The 22,886-nt window shown below is 47.0% G+C and overlaps 1 protein-coding gene across 1 annotated transcript in view; it reads left to right on the top strand.

Annotated features, from left to right (window-relative positions):
• The window catches only part of LOC144106766 (uncharacterized), a 130,485-nt gene that overhangs the window by 11,047 nt on the left and 96,552 nt on the right, over positions 1-22,886 (top strand). Inside the window, exons 2-4 of the mRNA XM_077639613.1 lie at positions 13,429-13,446; positions 13,635-13,652; positions 13,856-13,873. The gene's annotated coding sequence lies outside the window, so the exon portion shown is untranslated. The remainder of the gene's footprint in view (positions 1-13,428; positions 13,447-13,634; positions 13,653-13,855; positions 13,874-22,886) is intronic.

Below are 22,886 nucleotides of genomic sequence, written 5' to 3'. Positions count from 1 at the left end.
GAGTAAGAAACCTGAAGACAGGATCCCCATCAACATTACGATCCAAGGCAAAAACATAGATGAAGTGGAGAACATACGGGTCTTAGGACTCCACATCTCCAACACCTCCCGCAACACTGTAGCACTGGGGAGACTCGAAAGCTCAGTGCACCGGGTGGCGCGCATGATCAGGCGCATCGCCAACAAGAGGCGAGGCATGAAGGAGCACGACCTATACAAACTCCTTCAAGCATTCGTCATCAGCAAAATTACATATGCCTTCCCATATCTCCATCTCAAGAAAGGAGAAGAACAAAAGATCGACACTCTAATACGGCATGCATACAAAATGGCGTTGGGCCTTCCTAAATTCACAGCCAACGAGATACTCCTCGCCCTGGGAGTACGCAATACCTTTTCTGAACTTAAGGAAGCCCACCTAACAACACAGACGGCTCGACTCTCCAGCACTGCAGCGGGCAGAATCATCCTGGACAGACTTGGCATCGAAGGGGAGCCTATGACGGACCATCCAGGCCCCGTTCCTAGCCATATCCGAAAAAAGATAAAAATATTACCTCTACCCAAGAACATGAAACCGCAAACCCAACAGGGTCGGCGGGAAGCAAGAGACAGAGCTCTGCATCGACGCTTGCAGAGTCTTCCAGACGTCATCTACGTCGATGCAGCCAACTACCAAGACAGCCCCCACAGATTCGCCATCTGTGGGGTATCTCATCCTCAGGACCCGGCCACTCCACTCATGGCCGCTACAGTATTTACTAAGAACGCGGAAACCGCGGAAGAAACTGCAATTGCAGCTGCTATCGCCTTTACGGACGCTACAACCATCGTTAGCGATTCCAAACATGCCATTGCGAACTTTGCCAAAGGCCGCATCTCACTCACTGCCAGAAATATCCTGGAAAATGTTAAAGACACATCCCCCCTCCGAGACATTGACCTGGTATGGGTCCCGGCGCACGCCGGAAACCCCGGAAACGAGGCCGCCAACGCACAAGCTCGAGTTAAAGCCGGCCGAGCAGTAGACGGTCCGAACCCGGAGGCAACCGGTGAAGCGCTAACCTCCTATCACGACCACACCACCCATTTTAGACTCGCACGTAGGCAGTTCCCGCCGCCGCACCCCTCCCTGTCAAGGGAGCAGCAGGTGGCGTGGAGAAGACTACAAACCGACTCTTTCCCCGACCCAAATGTGTACTCGCACATATTTATTACAACCTCCAGCCCTAACCGCCGCTTCTGCGGTGCAAAAGCTACTTTATACCACATAATCTGGGACTGTAAAGCACATCCCCCACCACCAGATCTCATGGCTGCTCCCTCACCTGACGCGTGGCTTTCAGTAAAGGTCAGCGACGACCGAGGCACTCAAGTCAAGGCTGTCGAATGGGCCTGTGCGGTACGAGACCTACATGGTCTGGACCTCCCTTACTGACCACGAATCTACACTTTCTTTCAATAAAGTTTTTACTCACTCACTCACTCCCCTGAAGTGCGAACTGTGTACAGTAGAAGAGAAAATGGTCTACAGATTCAACTTCCCCGCATGCGTCACATAGGTTTCTCGGTGTGAACCCACCCCTGCATAGATACAAATTCAAACTGGGAATCCTGTACCGCAACCGCGTCATTGATACCTCACAAAGCCTTGTTTTACATCAACAGACGTTATAGGCTAAGCGGTGATAATCAGTGGTATTTAGTAAGGAATCACGTAACCTGGCTGATATGTGTTGGAACCGCTGAAACCTGAAAGTCGCCAGGGGGCTGAAATTGGGAACAGGATGTGTCACTGACCCGTCAAGAGCCTGCCTTGCTAAGTAATCAGCTACCTCATTTGAATGAATACCTGCATGACCAGCGACACAGACAAAACGGACCTCCTTCAAAGTGCATGAACAAAAAATCGCAGGAAAACGGCTCAGAAAATCTTTTTGTGATGTCTCAAGAGAGACTAAAACTGACAAACTATCACCGAGAATAATAACGTGAGACACATGACATGGAAATTTGTGCAGGGTCAATCCAAGAGCTTGGAGAGAGCGCTTGCAAGGAACACTTCGTCCTTTTCGGTATCTGGCGCACTGCCAGCCGTGCGGGGTGGTACACACTAAAAGCCCCAAGTTCTTTGCTATACAATTAAAGCAGCCCTGACTGCCATGGCGAAGGCAGCTGCAACAAACGACCAGTCTGTCCGGCTTAGAATAGCCGAGCACAAAAAAAAATAGAGACCGTCTTCTGTTAAGGAACGTTTGGTTATTGACCTATGCTACCTTGATTTCGTCTTCAGCAACTACGACGACAAAAAGTAAGAACCTCTTCGCATTAACTGTTACAAATATTTCGGCACTTATATAAGTGATCTGCACTACTGTAGCGAACACAGCAGTAACAAAATATCTGCTGTCCGTCTTAAACCCTTGTAAGCGGCTAGCGCTGTGTTTCTTCAGGTGCATACAAACGGTGAAATTTTCCTCAAATAGGGCTTAGCAATTTAATGCCGTTCGTTTCAAGCCGTTTGGTCATTGTTTCTGTAGAAAATATGGATGCACAGTTGTGCCACTGACTCTGAAAAAGGACTTTAAATACGGTACGTATGTGTATCAGCCTTTTGGCGCATAAAAAAAACTTGCATTACAATTGAAAGCTGTTGCAAGAACCATTATGAGCAAGCTGACTCCTTTAAAAGGCCGAAAGCGGAAAAACTTTTATTTTTTCCTGGAAGAACTGGACTAGTCCAATAGCACACCCGCGCATGTAAAACCGTCCAAAACACCAAGAAGCCGGATTTGAAAAAAAGGTAGAAAAAGAAATCTGAATGGCTTCTTTTATAGTTTGGTAGTCATGAGCAATCAAAATTACGTTACTCGGTGCATCGTTTCCCGCCTACAGGCGCTTGAAGCAAGTGGGGCACTAGTGTCCTGTTGCCCCACTGAGGGTTAAAATTGGTGGGAAAATAAAAAGTATTAATGAGTTATTCGGTATGCTACTCTGACTGAATCTCTCACCTATGCAACCATGGCTCCGTTTTCAGCAGCTACAACAAAAAGTAAGGATGGCTAAGCAATAACAGCAAAAAAAATATTTCGCTTTTTATGAATGTTATCTATTCGCCCTGGCAAAGGCAACAGTAGAAAATTTATCTGTGTGTTTAGTTCCTAATGGACCATTTTTTTTAAACATCTATCAAAATGTTGATTTTTCATCTCAGAAAATTTTAACACGCTTGATCTGAAACATAAAGAATGCTATAATTTTCTTTAAAGATGAGATTCTTAATCTGGCCGGCACTACTGAAATGCAGTTTTGAGAGCTTTATTTCCCATTTAAAGTGCCTTAAAATCGATCGCGAGCGCCCAAAAAGGCTTGACGACGTTTGCCGTCGATGTTTGCCACGGCGTTAAAAATTTGTAAACAAAAAAGCCATGAAATTAGCCTTACTCTCTGTAAAATCAATATGGATTACTAATCTACGCTACCATAATTTGGATTTCAGAAACTACGACCACTAAAAGTAGGTACCGTTGTAAATGTGCCGTTACTACTATTTTGTTAACGAACGCGATTTCAAAAGCAGCACACTAACTTTGGAGCACGGCTAGCATAATGGTGGTAAGAATTGACGTTAACATCAGTCCTACATGGTCATTTCGGCAAATTACTACTTTTTCCAACCTTGGCCTAAACCGCCGCGGTGGCTTAGTGCTTATGGCGCTCGACTGCTGACCCAAAAGACGCAGGTTCGATCCCTGTCGGGCGGTCACATTTTGATGGGGGTGAAATGCTAGAGGCCCGTGTTCAGTGCGATGTCAGTGCATGTTAAAGAACCCCAGGTGGTCAAAATTTCCGCAGCCCTTCACTACGGCTTTTCTGAAAGCCTGAGTCTCTTTTGGACCAACCATAAACCAAATCAACCTTGCCCTAACGTCACGCCACGGCTTTTCTAGTTCTGACCGGATATTCGCATCCAACGGGATCCATTGGGGTTTCGGAGCTAATCAAATGGAGTTTATGACCTAATCTTCTCCAGTTCCGAGCCTAATCCACTGACAAGTCGCCAGCTTCTCAAATTGCAAGATAAGGAGCTTTTTGACGCACACTGTTTGCACTTACTGACAATAGTTATAGAGTCAGGACGTCGCGGTGGTGTTGCAGGAGGCTGGCAGGTGCAAGGCATTCACTGGAATTCTTTATTTAGCGCATAAATACTCCACAGGAAGGAAAGAACTTGACAGGACCGGTGCCTTTCTGCGCTAAAAAAGAATTACAGTAAAGCACCCGCTAGCCTGTAGAAACGTTCTCGCAAGGCATTTGACTGCAACACCTCGAGAACACGTATACACGATTGGTTTGTGGGGCTGCGTTCTGCATGAAGGGCGCCTTCAATTTCATTCTTGACTGTATGCAACTACAAGTACACCAAATGCATGTTAATCACCTGTTATTCCACTTGATGGAAGGTGGTCACAAAAGAATGACAGCAGAAGAACAATTTCCAGTATAAGCGACTGGATCTTGAAAAAATTAAATTTCTTCGTTAATTTATGTTCGCATTAAACGCTGCAACTATTAAAAACAAACATACCTGTTGTCACTGCCCACTGTTTCATGCCTATAAATGGCCTTTTCCTTTCGTCTTGTGTAGGCTATTAAAACCGTCTCGTGATGTTAGCAGCCACTTTCTTGAAATGTGACAGCGATTTGTTGTAATGGAGTCAAACCAAGCCGCGCAGTTATTCCGATTTGTCAAGGATTAGCTCGCATACTGAGCTGTAAGGAAGGACAAATAAACAACTGGTGGAGTTTTAACGTCGTTATACCGAGTAGACATGCTAAAGCATGTGTTTAGACTCATTGGTTCGTGGTTTTGCTTTGCTGGGTCGTCGGCGTGTTAAGCGACGATATCAGACTCAGCTTAATCTCTGATCGAGGTTAAGCTGATACGATCTGTTCGCGCCGAAGTTGATGAAGAAGATGATGTGCAATGCACAGCACGATGGGGCGTTTCAGTTTACCGCAAGACGTGATCGGCTGAGGCTGATTTCTTGGCTCTTTTTGGAGGACAGCGTTAGTAACACAGTGAGACGGGCCCAAAGCTTTTGTGATGTGGTTGCTTCTCGCATTAATATAGACAAATCTGTTGTGTCATGACATGGCGACTCGTGCTGCCTTCCTGAAGTTTACGAAAATGTCAAGTTTTCACGGACTCCGTGCACTTACCTAGGGATTCCCTTAGCTTAGTATCAGAATAATGCCCCGTACTGGAAGGCGGGATCCAGGGAACTACAAGAGCAGGCGAATAGATGGGGAAGTGGATATTTGCCGATATTTTCGCGGGCGCTCATTTGCGATGTGCTCTTATTTGCCAGATGGTTGTACACCCTGCAGGTTTTGTTTGGCAATCGAAACGAATGTAAGGAAAATTCGCCGACTGTTTGTTCGCGACTATTGTTTGGCAAATGACCTTTGAGAGAACAAGCCATGACAGCCTTTTCCGGCATTCAGCTGGTGGAGGCCCGGTGCTACCTGATCCCAATGTGAAACCCATTGGTGTCTAGGTTTTTGTTTCGCCTATACCAACGAGAGCTTTTTCTTCGAACATTCCTGCAGCTTCGCCTCTCAGCAGCTCCTCCAAACAATCATTTCAGATACTGTTTCGGACACTCTATCAGCGGGTATTTGAGGGAAGTCGTTTGACCTTGTAGATTTCTGAAAGCGCGATTTTCAGTGAAGTACCTCACCAATGTGAAAAGCCTATAGTTTTATAATTTATAGTTTATGGGTGTTTAACGTCCCAAAGCGACTCAGGCTTTGAGGGACGCCGTTCTGAAGGGCTCCGGGAATTTCGACCACCTGGGGTTTCTTAACGTGCACTAACATCGCAGCGTAGACGGGCCTCTAGAATTTAACCGCCATCCAAATTTGACCGCCGCGGCCGGGATCGAACTCCGGTCTTTTGGGTTAGCAGCCGAGCGCCATAACCACTCAGCCACCGCGGCGGCATACGAAAAGCAAACAGCTGAATTCAGATATAGTTGATATCATGTTTCCTGAACCAATGTATAGGTCCCTGTACAGCAAACGCCAAGGTATATATAAGGATATCCTAAAATGTGTTAAAAAAATAATGTCGCAGCGGGAGTTAAAACGATTTTCTTCAAACTGCATACCAATACGCTGCTTGTCAAAACATGACTACAAGAGAGAGGTGACTTTCTGGAAGGGGGTACTAATTGCCTGCTATATAGAAAACTGCAGTGTCGAACATGTATTTCTTGATTGCTGGGCCGCTGTATTTTTTTGGGACGTCCTGCAACGTACCCTTAAACAAGAACTCCCGCTCACGCCCCGAGGTATTGGGTTTCTCGCTGTTAACAAGGAGCTGGTTCCATATGATTTGCCGTTTCTTCTTGGCTTTAATGCGACCAGGCGGTTTAGAATGTCAGTCAGAAATTGTGATTCCGGTGTCTGCCCTGTGTGCGGTTTTTGTGTTCGGATATTATGTAAGCGGCGTGACATCCTCAGGAACTAAGGTTTCCGTGATGGATTCTTTGAAGCAATGCATGTTCTCGGTAAAATGAAAGTACATAAATTTTTATGCGGTACCAACCGACACGGCGTAAGTGGTGCTTCTGTACTTTTCGCAGCAGGCAATAAAAAAATGCGGCAGTGCCGTAGTGCTCACGTGCGGTGGCTATCGAAGCTGATGTCTTCGCGCCGTCGCGGGTTAGAATCGCACTCGCGGCAATATTTACTTTATTTGCAAAGAGGATTTATTTGCAAACAGGATGGCAGTGCGGCTACCGCCGCACTGCCATCCTCTTACGGCGAAGATGTGATTAGCATGCGAATAGCATTGTTAATTATGGTGTTAATGTGAAGGGACCAAGTAAGATCAGAAGAGATTTCGATGCCGAGATAACGATAGGAAGTGACGGATTCGAGCGCACTGTTATTTAGGTAATCGACGCTAGGACTGCAGGAATTTATAGATACACGTAAGGCTTTATATTTAGATCTATTAAGGTCAATTTTCCACAAGTCACACCAATTAGTACTAGCATTCATATCATGTTGCAAGGCACTAGTATCGTCCGAACTGTTAATTTCCCCAAAATCAACACAATCATCAGCAAATAGATGAATATTAGAACGTACACAGTCAGGTAGGTCATAAATGTATAATAGGAAAACAAAGAACCTAACACAGGGCCCTGGGTCACGCCAGAGCCAACGGAAAATAATGAGGAGTTGCGATTGTTAGCTGGTACAAACTGGGAACGGTTTAAAAGAAATTTTTCAAGCCCAAGTAGGATGTTAGGATCAAGGTTTAGTTTGGCTAGTTTGAAGAGGAGGAGTCGATGACAAACTTTTTCAAAAGCTTTCTTGAAATCAAGGAATACGCAGTCAGCTATTGAGCATTTATCAATGATAATGTGAAGATTTTGGGTGGATGATGCTAATTGCGTTTCACATGAAATTTTCGGAAACCGTGCTGGGCGCTGTTGAAGAAAGAGTTAGTTAAGTTAGCGATATTGGAGTACAGTATGTGCTCTAGTAATTTGCAGGGAACACTGGTTAGTGAAATTGGGCGGTAGTTGAAAGGAGAACCTTTGCTACCAGATTTGTGGACCGGAACCACCTTCCCGACTTTTCAGTCAGCAGGAAGAGTGCAGGAGTAGATAGGCTGCTTAAAAATCTTGCAAAGCATGAGTGATGAGTACGTTCAGCGCTTTTCAAAAATTTGCTCTTTATTAGATCAGTGCCGGGGCTAGATGATGTTTTAAGGTTGTCGACTAATTTCATGATGTCGGTACTGGCGCTGCTGTGCCTGTGGTGACTAATCAACTGTGGCACAAAATTGCCAAAGGGACGACGCCGCTGTCTGGGTTTTCGCTTCATTCCGCTAATGCGTAGCGAGTCTCGCCTTTGGCCGCCTGCACACCCAGGGTCATCATTCACTGTTCTTTATATACTGTCGTGTTCGTCGCTCTCTCATCGTGCTCGCATGACATCATTTTAGGTTGGGACTTTCCCTCTTACCATTAAGCTCCGATTGACTGCGCTCGTGCAGAGCTAGAACTTATCCCGTGCAGCGCTGCCTCACCTGATACATCTTCGTGGAGCAAACTGTCTGTGGCTGACGACATTGAGATTCCTCCGTGCTCATCTGTCCCCGTCCCTGTCTCCAGGTTCACTGCACTTGACGGCGCCGCCGTCTTTGCACCATCCGACATCTTCAACTCTCGTCCCGGTCTGCCTCTGCCATTCGCTGTGCTCACTCTCCAAGACGGCTGCAACATGACTGCTATCTTTTTCTGAACCCCTGCATATTTATCCGTGGCACAGGACAGCGCCCGTCCTGCGTATCGCGTTTCTTCTTCTCGTCCTTGTTCCGTGGAGCTGTGTCAATCTGTGTCGTAGAAAGTATGCACCAACTAGCCCCCACTATAATCCTCTTCGAATGCCTTGGCACTATTCAGCTAACCGACTCCTTGCTTAGAACCGACCGTTGCACCGACTCATGTTCTCTTCCTACGTACTCGCCGGGAAAACTAGGACTTGTTCACATCTGTTGACGCCCCGCCCAGGCAGAACAGCCGCGCCGCTGCTGTTTCTCGCTTTTCCACACACTTTCCGGTCACCACGTCACCGCTCTCGGCGTACACAGATATGGCTAAAAAAGAGCATAAATCGATTATGTATGGGTACCATAACCGTATGCATGCTTGCGTACGTAAACGCAGGCACATTCCCATTTTTAATTCATCGTGTGCAAAAAGACTCGCAAAAAAACGCCCAGCCTAGTGGCGCCAACTGCTTGTCAGGACGGGAACTATAGTACTGTCAACAAAACCGACGCTCCTCTTAAGCCTAGTGTGTGTTTGTGTCCTCCCTGTGTCCTTGTCTGCTAGCGCTGCGATTCCATGATGTTCGATGGCAGAATCGTAACTCTAAATAAAAAATTAAGCAAATTTGTCACTTAGACGTTTACTTCTAGGCGAGGTGAGACGAAGCGATGTACCGGTGTCCGATTTATGGCCAGTGAACGCGCTCAAAAGGCCGCAGCAACGACGAATTCTTTCCGAGGCGAGGGGTTGTGCGTCGAAGGGCGCCGCCATGTTTGTCGCGGCGGCGTACACGAAAAATTTGGCTCCAGCCCGATCGCCCTCGCCGCGCCGCTTCCCGCCTCGCTCGGCGTCAAAAGCGGCTGAATCCGCTTCGCTCGCTGGATTTTTCGACAAGTGTGAACGGGCCCTAAGCTTCATGTTTAACATGCAAGCGAACAGCTCGCGAATCCCGCCGCCGCGGCGCATACACACTCTCTCAAGCAGGCGGAGGAAGCTCCAGCGGCTGCAGCGGCGAGGTTCGGGCAAGTTGGAAATTTTCGCGGCGGCGACGCAGCAGCACCGGATCTCAACCAATTACGGCCCGGCGTTGCCACGTGACTAGTAGAGGCCTCGTGCAAGAAAGCGTGCGCATAGACAAGTGTTTGTGTTAGTACGCCGCACGTATGAAATTTTGTTTAAAAAGAAATTGTATACAGTCGTTTTGAATGCTTAGAACGCGGATTTTTATTTATTTAAATAAACTATGAAAATAAACGGTACAAAATAGTGCTTATATATTACACTTTTTGTGTTTGCAGGACACCGAAACCGGTTGCTAGCGCATATCTTTTGCCAGCAACATTGGTTTTCGCAGCGGTGTGAAACGCGCAGCGGCGACGTATGTGAAACGAAAGCTCGCGAAACGCTCCGCAGCGCCGCGCCGCTGTTCGCTCTATTCGTCGAATTGCTTGCATATGAACTGCCCTTGATGCATTCGGCGCCGGCAGCCGTCGGACCGCGCTGGAAGCCGCCGAACACGCCGGTGGTCAGGCGCCGCTGGAGTGTAGATGGTGGCGTTTTGCCGACGTGACGGCGCCGTGCCGTGTGCGCGCGCGTTACGTCGGAGTATAACCGCGCCTTAAGGACGGCTTGCTTCCTGTCCCGGCCAAACTTCATGCCGTCGCTGAGTTCCCCAAGCCGTCAACTCTGAAGGAAATTCGCAGCTTTCTCAATCGGTGCTCTTACTTCTGAAGTGTCGTCCGAAATTTTCCCCCTGTTATCACGAGACTGACGAACCTTCTTCGCGGCGCCAGCGACCTGTCCGGCTTGTCACCTGAGTGCGACGACGCGTTTATCACCTTACGCCGGCTGCTCACCGCACCTCTCATTTCACGACACGTCGACCCCACTGTTCCACCAAAATTCACACCGGTGCCTGTGGCGTTGGCCTCGGTGCTTTACTTACGCAACGTAAACCCGAATTTGACGAGTATGTCACAGCTTACGTGAGTCGGGCCCTGAAAAAAACCGGAATCCAGCTATTGCGTCAGTGAGAAAGAATGTTTGGCCATTTTTTGGCTGATCGGAAAGTTTCGCCCTTACGTTTACGACTGCCCTTCATTCCCACCTTTGTTGGCTGGCCTTCTTGAAAGACCCTACAGGCCACCTTGCTCGCTGGGCCCTACACATAAAATAATACGGTATCTGTGTCATGTATCGCTCCTGCCGTAAACAAAAAGACGTCGACACTTTGTCCCGCTCTCCAGTGCCGTGTTACGATGTCTGCCACTCGCAAGTCAGTAGCGCTTCGCTGTCGTTTACAATAGATAACATGGACAGCGAGAAACTAAAGGCCCCTGGATATCTTGTACGCTTTCTCTCTAATCCGTCGGCACCGTCACCAGGCTGCTCACTTCGCCATTCTAGATGGTCTCTGCACCGCCGCAACTACGTTTCTACCGGCCGGAAGTGGCTGCTTGTCATCCTTGCCCATTTGCGGTCGGCATTCTGCGCCCTGTTTCACCATGACCTGCAGTCTGCTCCTGCCGGCGTTTTCAAAGCGTACGCACGGCTCCGTGTCCGCTATTATTGCCGCCGTATGTGTACCTACGTCCGCAAGTACGTCAGGTCGTGCCCTCGTGCTCGCCTCGCATGCGGGAGGTGCAGTGTTCGATCCCCAGTGCCGCCGGGTACCCACCGGTGATACAATGGGTACAAGTTTCCCCCTGGCCTGGTGCTCGGCTGGTAAGGGGTGAAATACTTGGAAAGTGGCTCTTTGACCCCACCTCGAGTAATCGAAAAATACCTTGTTCCGTGGCGCTCTTTGGCCATAGATACCCTTGCGCCATAAAAAATCATAATCATCATCAGCTCGTGCACTGACTGTCGACGTCGCAAGCCCGGTGCTCGCCACTCAGTTGGCCTGTTGCAGCCTCTCACTTCCCCTTTTCGGCCTTTTGACCACGTTGGGATCGACCTCTACGGAACTCTTTCTTGCACTGTTGCTGGCAAACGCTCTGTTATTGTAGCCGTCGACCACCTCACGCGTTACGCCGAAACCGCATCAAACTGCTTGGTTGTGCCGGTGCTTCTTGCTTCTCTTCAAAGCGTTCTTCAAATGTTCTGCGCGGCAGTCAGGACTCGGTATTTTCTTTTACGTTCTGTCCTAGAGAGCGGTGAACCGAGGGTCAAGCTTTAAAGCCAGCAAGAAAGCCATTGACCTTAGTCCCTCTAGAACAACACAAGGTCACGTTTTGACCCGCGTGTGGCTCGCTACTAAAATGTTTCTCACTTTTAAAAGTTACATGCCAAAATTCCTAATCTTTGCATTAGATAAGACCAGTAGCCACCTGTTACAACTAAATAATTACGTTAGCTTAGGAAGGCAGGTCGATTGAGGGGCACAGTTTTAAAATATTTGGCGTGCAGATTTTGGGACCGTTTCAACCGTTTTTTCGACCATCCCGATTAACTTCACAATTTTTTGGTCAATATTATGCCACGTTGTAGTGTAAATTTTTGGTCAAAAGTCTTAAGGCCATAGCGTTCACCTGTAGCGATATGAATGTACCTAGAATATTCCGTGTAGCGGATTATTCAAAACACAACTCAAGCAGGAAGCTTCTCTAACGCAAGAAGAAACCTTCTGTTAGCATTTCAGTCATTTGGTCTTTAATAGCGCCGTAATGGCTCTGTTATGTGGCTGAAGGGAAAAACCTTTGGCAATACTGTATATGTGCAGGATCATACTGGGCAGTAACAAATAATATTATCGCACGCTTTAAAGCTACGGGGTGGTCCGCCGTTTTGCCCAACTCGCCCGTACTCCCAGAATTTGGAAAACAGTTGGAAGGCTGGTCCTCGTTAGGGCGTGATTCTTCTAACAGATTCCTAATATTGGACCGAATCAAAGGAAAAGATATACCGCCTTGCCAGAGAGCCTGTGCATTGACATTAATGTTAGGTCACTGAAAAGTTAACTCGTGCAATATTCTCTTCACGCCGCTTTCTTATTTTACTGCGTGAGTAGTGCAGTCCTCTTCCGGCGGAAAATACGCGGCCTCTGTGAGCCATCTACCCTCACCGTATCGGAGCGGGTCAGGGCAGCGTCAGTGCCTTCAGGTGCACGCCCGCGCCGGAGCACCCTCTGATGCTTGCACATCCGGGCACATGAACTACATCTCTCATGCAGGACCCTGCTCCCATTTCCCGTTCTTGCGCTCGATCCAGATGCTCCGCTCACTTCCCACCTACCCACGCATTTTTACCCTCCATTCACCCTCCCTCCCCCTCACCCCCTTCTAAACGGCGGAACGATAAAGCGACGGGAAATCCAACCCGAAGACAAAACTAGAATACGGTCATTGTAGAAGGGAAATGTACAACCATACCTGCTACCGCCGATTTGTCGCATCGCATCGTACGATCACCTGTGCATTTTTCAGTGGCGAATTCTGTAACCATTTTGTTACCTTCACCTGCCACTAATACTTTCTGGTAACCTCGGTTATTTCTTAACCCTTTGGGTCTCTCAGATAGTGTTCATGCCGGCATCGACATCTGAGTGGATATTTTGATATTCTTAGTATATAATTAATTTGCATTTTCATATTAACACATGTTTCATCTTGTGAAGCATAATTTTTCGTTTTTATTCGCGCACTCTGGGGTAACCTGACCTTGCTACAAACAATAGGGCATCGTTTCTTGAATACCGCAAAATGAATATTTGATTAAAATTTTTTCGATTCCCTTAAAACGTCAGAGGCTTCTTCGTAATTTTTTTTTCATGTCTCCATAAACGGTCTTATGGCGGCGAATTGGTACGCAACGACACTTTAATGTATGTTTTCTTACTCTGGATGACTGGTTAGTACTATCTAAACTCCAGCTTCAAAAACAAATACAAAGAAAAGCAAGAAACGCTTTGAACTAGCCACTGCTACTTAATCTGTCAATCATGAACGCGACCTGATCAATTGTGGCCAAAGCCATGTTGACCGTTGTAATCTCTATCAGATGTCTATGAAAAGCTTGATATGACTGTTGTTTTATTGTCGATTAGCGATATATACCACTGTAATTTTCATTTCAGCAATTACGACAACGACACGTAAGGGCCGCTATGTATTTACTGCCATTATTATTTTTCTATTTCTGAGAGTGATCCGTATAGCGGTGGAACAGACGCAGCTTAAGTCTTCTCCTGCGTTGGAAAAATGTCGCCAAATTCAGAAAGAGCATGAGACCTGGTTCTTTGATACTTTATTGTAATCGTTACTGCCATGATCCGCGTTGCAGCAACTACGACAACAAAAAGTAAGCATTACTACGCGGTAACTGGCGCAAGTGCTTCTCTATTTTATGAATGCAACCTGGACTACCACGGCATAGGCAGCTGTAACAAATGACGTGTTTGCCCGGCTTTGAAGGTTTCGGCAGAAAAAAAAAACAAATTCAAATTTGTTTTTCGGTACAGCATTTTCAATTACTCACTTATGCTACTTCATTTCTCTTTTCAGCCACTACGACTACCCCAAGTAATAATCGCTTTGCATTAATCGCTACTAATATTTCGCCGATTATGAATCTGGAATACAGTAGCGAAGTCAGAATTAACAGGCCTGCTTTCCATCTTCACCTTTTTTAAGACGCAAGCAGTGACTTTTCACATGAATACCAATTGTAAAATTGCTCTCAAAATGACCATAGGAGTTTATTCACGCCACTTTGAAGCAATTTCGATTAATGTTTCTGTAGAAGATAGGGTTCAGAGTTGCACTTGCTAAATCGAAAAAAGACCTCAATTTTGGTACGTATCAGTACCTCATTCTTTTGCACTCATGAAACAACTTGCACTAGAAATAAAAGTTGCTTCAAAAAGTATTATCAGAGAGCTCACTGACACAAAAGACCCGAAAGCTGAATATATTGCGATTTTTTTTCCCGCAAGGACAGGTGTCGAATTATACTCCCTCTCTTGTAAAAACATCTAAAATACCCAGGAGGCGCAATAGAGAAAGTTAAAAAATTTTTGCTAGTTATTTCATGCGAGATTTATTGCCTCAGGGCATCTATGATGGGCGAAGGTGTGATGAAAGATGTAGTAGACATTAAATTAATGGAAAAAGGCTAACTCATTTTATGAAGTCGAGTAGAGAGCGATGGTGTAGTCCCTGCGTCCAGGCAATCTATAAAGCAAGGTTCCTTGGTGAAAGACCCGCTACCTTCAGGTGCCGGATCCTTGTAGGCTTGAAAGCAGGGCAGTCCCACAGTAAGTGGTGAATGTCGGCTTCAATTTCCTCGCGTTTACATATCGGACACCCAGACGAGGAAAGAAATCTTGGTACTGAGGCCGCTTCCGAATGACGGCAGGTGTGAGGCCAACCCCGACCCGGATCGTTTTAAGCGCAACCTCCTCTGCACGGGTAAGATCGCGGGGGAGGGTTGAGAGCACGGAGGGATGAGAGCACGTGGGCGGCGCAGGAGGAGCTCCTTTCTCGATGAAAGGAGGGCAAAATTGTCCAAATGAAGGAGCCGCGGCAATGATGATCCTGGAGTCGCGAAGCGGGTCGCTAAATCTGTCTGGCTTTGATAGGTCAGCAGATCCAGTGGGACCCACTCAATACGTACTGGCTGCGGGATGCGTGCCGCGAGCCGGTGGATGTCCTGACATATCGTTGGACAGCGGCGAACACGTCGTAATAACCGGACTACTTGAAGGGCGTCAGTGCGGATGACAACGTGGGCCGCTGGGAGCATAGTAGTGGCGGCCACGGAGCAGAGCGCTTCTTGAACTGCAATCACCTCAGCACAAAAGGACGAAAGGGGTTCCGTAAGCTGGAACCTAGAGGTTTTATTCAGGGCAGGTCTGCATGGGCAGTAGATTGCTGTTGTTGCTTCGCAGGCTTGGATGCATGCGTCTACGTAGTCAAAAATGGATCCTTCAGGCAGACAAGCATCATGTTCTTCAAGTTTCTGGCGAAGCAACGATGCCGAGTTAGCAGATGTTGGTCAGCGATTATCTGTTGGCTTGTTGTCGCTGAGCTGTACCAAATTCCATGGAGGAAGAACTGGCATTGGCGGCTGAAGAATGTGGTGTGACATTGCATAAGTCCTCAGTGCATGCGTGGAGTGCTATAGACTGGCCTTAAGGCTGCGCGCAAAACGGCGCTGCGCACACCAGCTCATCAATGGTACGGAGCTGCGCATTCTCTATTAAAGCTATGTCCGGTGTAATGCATGGAAAGCATGTAATGGTCCTCATAGTGCCTCGGTTCACGGCTTCAAGGCGATCCCATTGGGCTCTTTTAAGATGTTGAAACTGGGCTTGATAAACAGTACGTGCCTGCAGAGCTGCCCTCACCAATTGCCGTGCAACGAACGAGCATGCGCCATCCGTTTTAGGAGCAATTCTTTTAATCAAACCCAAAGTCTGAATAGCTTGCCTTTTTTCCTGAGAAAGCCATGCAATCGCTGATCCTGATTTGGTGAATCGTTAAGCCAAGGATTTTTACACTCAGACTTTCCTGTAGTTGGGTGCCTGATAGACAAAGACGGATTGGACATGCAGGAAGTTTACGGCGTCCCCAGCGGTTGGCGACCGACGTGTATGTTGTTTTATGCACGGAAAGTTGAAGTCCGATGAATGATGCGTAATTAGAGGTATCATCCAAGGCAGACTGAAGGGCAGCCTCCTTGGCACGCAGATCTTGGTGAGTACTGAACTCTGTGATGTCATCAGCGTGCTGCAGAAATTTTATGTCACGGATGTCATGTAAGCGCCAAGCCAGCGGGATGAAAGGAATATTATTTTTAAATAACGTCGGCGACTATCCTGATCTCTGGAGCACGCCGCAGAGAGGAACAAATGATCCGACCGCTTCGCCGCTGAGGCGCATTGCAAATTTTCTGCTTTCTAAAAATGATTTGTCAAAACTACGCACTCTCAGAGGGAGATGAAGCATGTCAATGGAGTTCAGAATGGCTGCATGACTGATGTTGTCATATGCCTTTTCAACGTCCATTGCTAAAACGCTACGCACATTGCGACTGCGGGTAGATGACAAAACTGCAGATGCCAAGACAGCCAACCCGTCCGCTGTACCAATACATGGACGAAAGCCAATTTGTGTGGGACGATAAAAACCGTGCTGCTCTAGCCATCACGACAATCGTGTGGCTACCATTTTCGCCGCCAGGTTGCACAGCTTAGGAGTTTAGGAGGTCGTAAGTTTGCAAGGTCCGTTGAAAGTTATCCTGCTTTTGACATAGGAATCACGACAGTGGATTTCAAACTCTCGGGTACGAGGCCATCGAGCCATACTTTGTGGTGTCTAGTATTCGAGGGAGTGCAGCGCTACTCAGGTTCTTGTACACCTCGTACTGAATATGGTCCGGGCCGGGCGCTGCTTTGCGTTTCGCATCATCTATTGCAGCCAGTAACTCAGACATAGAGAACGGACACGCAATTCCATCTGCATCCACATCAGATGGCATTTGATATACATGCACTGGGATTCTTGCCATATTTAAACTAGCGGCTGAAGAAGGCACAGCATCATATTTTGGAAAAAAAAACTTTCGCGCTGCTTCTTTGGCGAAATAATGTGGCGACAAGTTAGCCGCGAAGCATGCGGTTGCTGCTGTGTCAGTGCAACGGCGATGTTCCATTGCACGGAACATTCGTCAGAAAGAGGCATTCAAGGATTTTGCAGAAAATTGTTCGTACCACGCATGCCACTGCCGTCGTGAGAAGTCGCGTTCATATTTGCGTGCCTTAGCTGTAACATAGTGAAATCGCGTACGTGGTTGTGACGAAGTAGGGTCTCGAGTAGCAGCCTGCAGCTCGGCTTGACGGCGTGGCGCCCACAAGTTAAGAAGGCCGTGGTCCGTCGCCGGTCGACCAACATCAGTCCAGGTAATAGTTGTAGCACTGTTGAACGCTGTTTGTATGTGCTCAACAAGCATTGGCGAATAATCTGGAGAGATTTTCCAGGCACGAGCGAAAACTATTCCGGTTGATCACAGAACAGTTGTAGCGTAAAGGTCGGAAATGTGAGGTGCGAAGACCGATGATAATAAGGTGCTGATAACTTCCCGAGCAGTCTGGCTCCATGTGCCAGGAGGGAGTACCCGGACACGACCACCACGTCAAGTCTGGAGCATATGAAGCACTGCGAGTCTGACACACTGGCCGCGTTGCTGTCCCAGTATGGTTGATCAGCACAAACTGGGAATCCGTGAAGGCGTCCCGCACACGCCTGCCACGAGGGCTCGAAGTGGGGTACCCCCAATTTTCGTGAGGGTCGTTAAAGTCGCCCCCGACAAAAATAGGACACCCGGGGTACTGCCGACGGACACTTAGTAACCAGCCAAGATTAATATGGGAAGAAGCGCCAACGGCTGGTCTAACGTAAAATGAAACGACCACAACAGTTCCCTTCTTCAATATCGCAGCCACTGCCACTACCTCTTGATATATGACGTGCACCAGTTTTCGAGAGCAAGGCCGCGGATCAAGTGTCGACTGCGTGACAGGTACTGCCACGAGAGACGCTGGCAGAGTTACCTCCGCCAGCGTGGCAGCGGAGGCACTAAGCCTAGCGTCAGTGCCCACCTCAGCTGCAATCATGCATGGTTTCCTGGAGGCCTCGGATGGTGAGAGGACGTCCGGAGCTTCTTCAGAAGCCGAGGATCCACTTCTCTTCAAATAGGGCGCGTATTTAAGTGGATGGTTCGGTTTTTCCGAAGTGCGGTGTGCAGCCGCCTTAGTAGGGACACACATGTTCTTTCCCCGAGTGGTTAAAATTCTGGTTCTGTAGTTCGGTAGCACTGAGCAATCAAAATTACGGCACATCGATGCATCGTTTCCCGCCTACCGGCACCTGAAAGATGGGACAGAAATGTCCTGCTGTGCCACTAAGCGTGAAAATCGGTAGAAAGATGAGAGGAATAACTGTGTTATTCTTCGGTATCATACTCTGACTCTGAACTTTTCACCTATGCAACATTTATTGCTTCTTCAGTAACTACGACAAGATGTAGGAATCGCTAAGCACTAACAGAAACAAATATTTCGGTATTTATGAAAGCTAGGTGTGTTTTCGTGGCGACAGCAACAATAGGAGAGCCATTTTTGTGTTTGACACGTAACAGACAGGAAATGGTAATGTATTTGATCTCAAACATAAAAATGGCATATTTTCTTCAATAGAAAAATCTTCATTTGGCAGACAAAGCTAAAATCTATAGGCGATATTAAGAATGGCGCTGGACAACTTCTACTCGCTTTAGACCAGACAGAGTGCCATAAAAGGCCTTGACGAGCTGAACTCTGCACTGGCCGAATATCACAACTGACTTAGGACGCGCAGACGCGTCAAAGTTCGCGACGGGGTCAAGAATTTGTAAACAGAAAAGCAATGAACCCATAATCCTCTTAAAACAGCCGGAATTACTGATCTCGACTACCACAATATAAAGTTCCGAAACTACGACCACTAAAAGTGGGCACCATTGTACAATGAGCGTAACTACTCTTCTGGTATTCATCAATGCGATTTCAAAAGCAGCGCATCAACATTGGAGCGCCACTGGTATAACGGTGGCAGAAAACTGGCGTTACCATCGGTCCTACATTGGCACTCGGTGCAATTTACAATTTTTTCTAGTTTTGGACTGACGTTCTCGACATGGTTTTTCTTGTTTCGAGCGAATATTCGGATCTAACGTGATGCACTGGGGTCTTCGAGCTAGTCTGCTGGCGTTTGCTTGCTAATAATATGCAATTTCTGGCATTATCTACTGAAGTTTTACACATGATTCACTGGCAGCCCGCCGGCTTTTGCAACATGGTCAAGCCACTGGCTGTCCATTCGAAAATAAGCAGCTTTTTGATGCACAATGTGTTTGCCCATACTGAAAGTACCCATTTTGTTCCGCTGTTCTTGAAGCAGCCAGCTTTTAATATAACTAAAGCAGCCATTAGACATGCACGCATTAAAGCAGCCAAAATATCCAAAGAAAACAGTTTATAACACACCATGGTGCACAGAGCCAGGATCCATGCTGGGGAAAGGGCGTGAGGTGGGTTCTCAGGCAGTGGCTCGGGCAGCGCTAGGGGGAGAGCTCTTTGGAGGTGGCTAAAGCTGCACATAAGAAGGGCTGTGTACAGGTGGTGGGAAGGGTGGTGACAGAACATGGAGAGAGATGGAGTGCTTCTGCAAAGTGCTTCTCCCTTCTGCCTCTTTCATCTGCGAGAGCAGGCAACGATTTGCGAATAAACCCCTGGGCTTCAATAACGTCAATTCCCGAGTTTCAAAATACTATAGAGTCTGCATAAGATTAGCGTACACTGAGACCACCGCGTCACTTTGCGAGATACGCGGAAGGCAGGAGACTGATTACGCCTGTTTGAAAAAAATTATAAGCGAACATTGTATCTGTGTCACCTTGCATGCACACAACTCGAGAGGCGTGGATCTTACTTTAAAACAAGACGAAAACACTAGATTGAGATTCCACTCATAGGATATTTTTTCACTGAAAGATAAGTTAGCAAAATTATTAGGAAAACATGAGAAATTCCTGCAGTAGTTTATGTCGTGTGGAAGTGTGCAAGACAAAGAAACAGTTCGAAAGTATTGCATATATACTGAGTGACCTGCTGCAGTGAAAGCGCGAGAGATTTTTATTGCCATCGTGCACAAGCGGTTGCTGAGCAACGTCTTCACAAATATATACAGATATCAGACCATATGAAATTTCACCCTGCTGACTGACAAGACGTATCAACCTTCGCTGCGTCCCACTCGTCAAAGACAAAAAAACAAAGTTTCTACCATTCGACTAGCATTGCTTTGCACGAAATGTGAAGCCAAACATTTCGCATTCTGAGTTCGTACACAGACGTAGTCTCTGTGCGAAAAAAAATTAAATGGCGTGAAATGAAAGCACCAGTTATTCTCAGAAACACATGCATTTCCTGACTATCTCAAGAAGAAACGTCGGTGATACAAATATGATGTTTCAGGCCAGACTGCTGAACTACGTCGGAGCTCTCATAACGCAACAGAGGTGTTTTGACATTTGTGTCGAACACGAATGGCGCAAGGTCAAGAATGCATGTTTTCTAATCGCGTAGCTGTGTGGCGAGTCCTCGCCTTGCCAGCCGCAGGCCAGACCCGCCAAGTCGAGGTTGAGGCATGGGAATGCATCGCTCAATGCCAAGGGGAGTGACCGGTAGACCAGCAAAGGGGAGGCTCGTTATCTTTTCTGTCATCATCGTCATCATCTTCATCATCAGCCTTACTACACCCACTGCAGGGCAAAGGCCTCTCCCATTTCTCTCCAATTAACTCTGTCCTTTTCCAGCTGCATCCACCCTTTGCCTGCAAACTTCTTAATCTCATGCGCCCACCTAACCTTCTGCTACCCCCTGCTACGCATACTTTCTCCTGGAATTCACTCCGCTACCCTTAAGGACCAGCGGTTGTCTTGCATTCGTATTGCAAGTCCTGCCCAAGCCCATTTCTTCCCCTTGATTTCGGCTAAGATGTCATAAAGCCGCGCTTGTTCCCTCACCCACTCTGCCCGCTTCCGATCTCTTAACGTCACGCCTATCATTTTTCTTTCCATGTCTCGCTGCGTTGTTCTTAACTTAAGCTGAACTCTTCTCGTTAGTCTCCACGCTTCTGCCCCGTAGGTGAGTACCGGTAAAATACAGCTGTTGTACACTTTTCTTTTGAGAGATATTGGTAAACTGCCACTCATGATCTGAGAGAACCTGCCATATGCGCTCCACCTCATTCTTATTCTTCTAGTTATCTCCCTCTCATGATCCGGACCTGCCGACACTACCTGCCTTAAGTAGACGTATTCCTATACCACTTCCAGGCTCTCGCTGCCAATTTTGAAATGCTGTTCCTTTGCTAGGCTTTTGAACATTACCTTGGTTTTCTGCATGTTAATTTTTACACCCAGCGTTCTGCTCTGTCTGTCTAACTCATTGATCATGATTTGCAGTTCACTTCCTGAGTAACTCAGCAAGGCAATGTCATCAGGAATTGCAGATTATTTAGGTATTCTCCATTTATTCTTATTCCCAACTGTTCCCAATTCATGCCTCGGAATACCTCCTGTAAACAGGCGGTGAACAGCATTGAGGAGATCGTGTCTCCTTGCCTGACGCCCTTCCTTATTGGAATTGGAATTTTATTGCTGTCTTTATGGAGGACTATAATAGCTGTGCAGCTGCTATATATATCTTCCAGTTATTTGGCATAAGGCTCTTTTACCCCCTGATTACGCAATGCCTGTATGACTGCTGAGGTTTCCACTCAGTCGAATGCTTTCTCGTAGTTAATGAAGGCTATATATTGAGGTTGGTTATATTCTGCGCATTTCTCTATCACCTGATTGATAGTGTGAATATGATCTATTGTGGAGTGTCCTTTACGAAAGCCTGCCTGATAATTTGGTTGATTAAAGTCTAAGATTGTCTTGACACTATTAGCGATCACCTTAGTAAATACTTTGTAGGCAACGGATAGTAAGCTAATCGGTCTGTAATTTTTCAAGTCCTTGGCGTCTCCCCTCTTATGAATTAAGGTAATGTTTGCATTCTTCCAAGCTTCTGGTACAGTCAAGGTCATAAGGCATTGCGTATACAGGGTGGCTAGTTTTTCTAGCATGATGTCCCCTCCATCCTTCAACAGATCGGCGGTTACCTGATACTCCCCAGCTGCTTTTCCCCTTTCTATTGCTCCTAAGGCTTTCTTTACTTCATCTTTTGTTACTGGCGGGATGACGCATTGCTGTGCACTACTGTCTTTCTCATTAACGCTCTGATTAGATTGGCTACTGTACAGGCCTGTATAGAACACTTCGGCTACGTTAACTATCTTATCCATATTGCTAATGACATTTATCTGCTTGTCTCTTCGCGCATACATCTGGTTTTTACCTATGCCTAGTTTCCTCTTCACCGCTTTTAGGCTACCTACGTTATTTAGAGCATGCTCAATTCTCTCCATATTAAACTTATGTCGGCTACTTTGCTCTTATTTATTAACTACGATAGCTCTGTCAGTTCTATTCTATCGGTAGGGTTAGACGCCCTCATGCTTTGGCGCTTCTTAATCGCTTCTTAATAGCTTTCCGGTATCCTGTCGAACTGTCCTACCGCCTACTTCTACCGCAAACCCCGCAATTTTGGCCGTTAGGTTATCCTTCATTGTATGAACATCAAGATCGTATTCCTCAGTTAAAGCCGAATATCTGTTTTGCAGCGCTATCCTAAACTCCAATTCTTTCCCTCTTGCGGCTAACTCATTAATGGACTTCCTATTCACTAGCTTCTTCCGTTCCCTCTTCAAGTCTAAGCTAATTCGAGACCTTCCCATTCTGGGGTCGCTACTACACACCTTTCCGAGGACGGCCACATCCTGAACGATGCCAGAATGAGCGCATAGTATGAAGTCGATTTCATTTTTAGTGTCACCATTGGTGCTCTTCCAGGTCCACTTCCTGTTTTCTGTAGTCGACTACAAA

Source organism: Amblyomma americanum, chromosome 10 (genome assembly GCF_052857255.1).
Source record: "Amblyomma americanum isolate KBUSLIRL-KWMA chromosome 10, ASM5285725v1, whole genome shotgun sequence".
NCBI classification, from domain to species: domain Eukaryota; kingdom Metazoa; phylum Arthropoda; class Arachnida; order Ixodida; family Ixodidae; genus Amblyomma; species Amblyomma americanum.
Note: the sequence above shows the minus strand (reverse complement) of the source record. Positions and strands in the feature narration are given on the sequence as shown.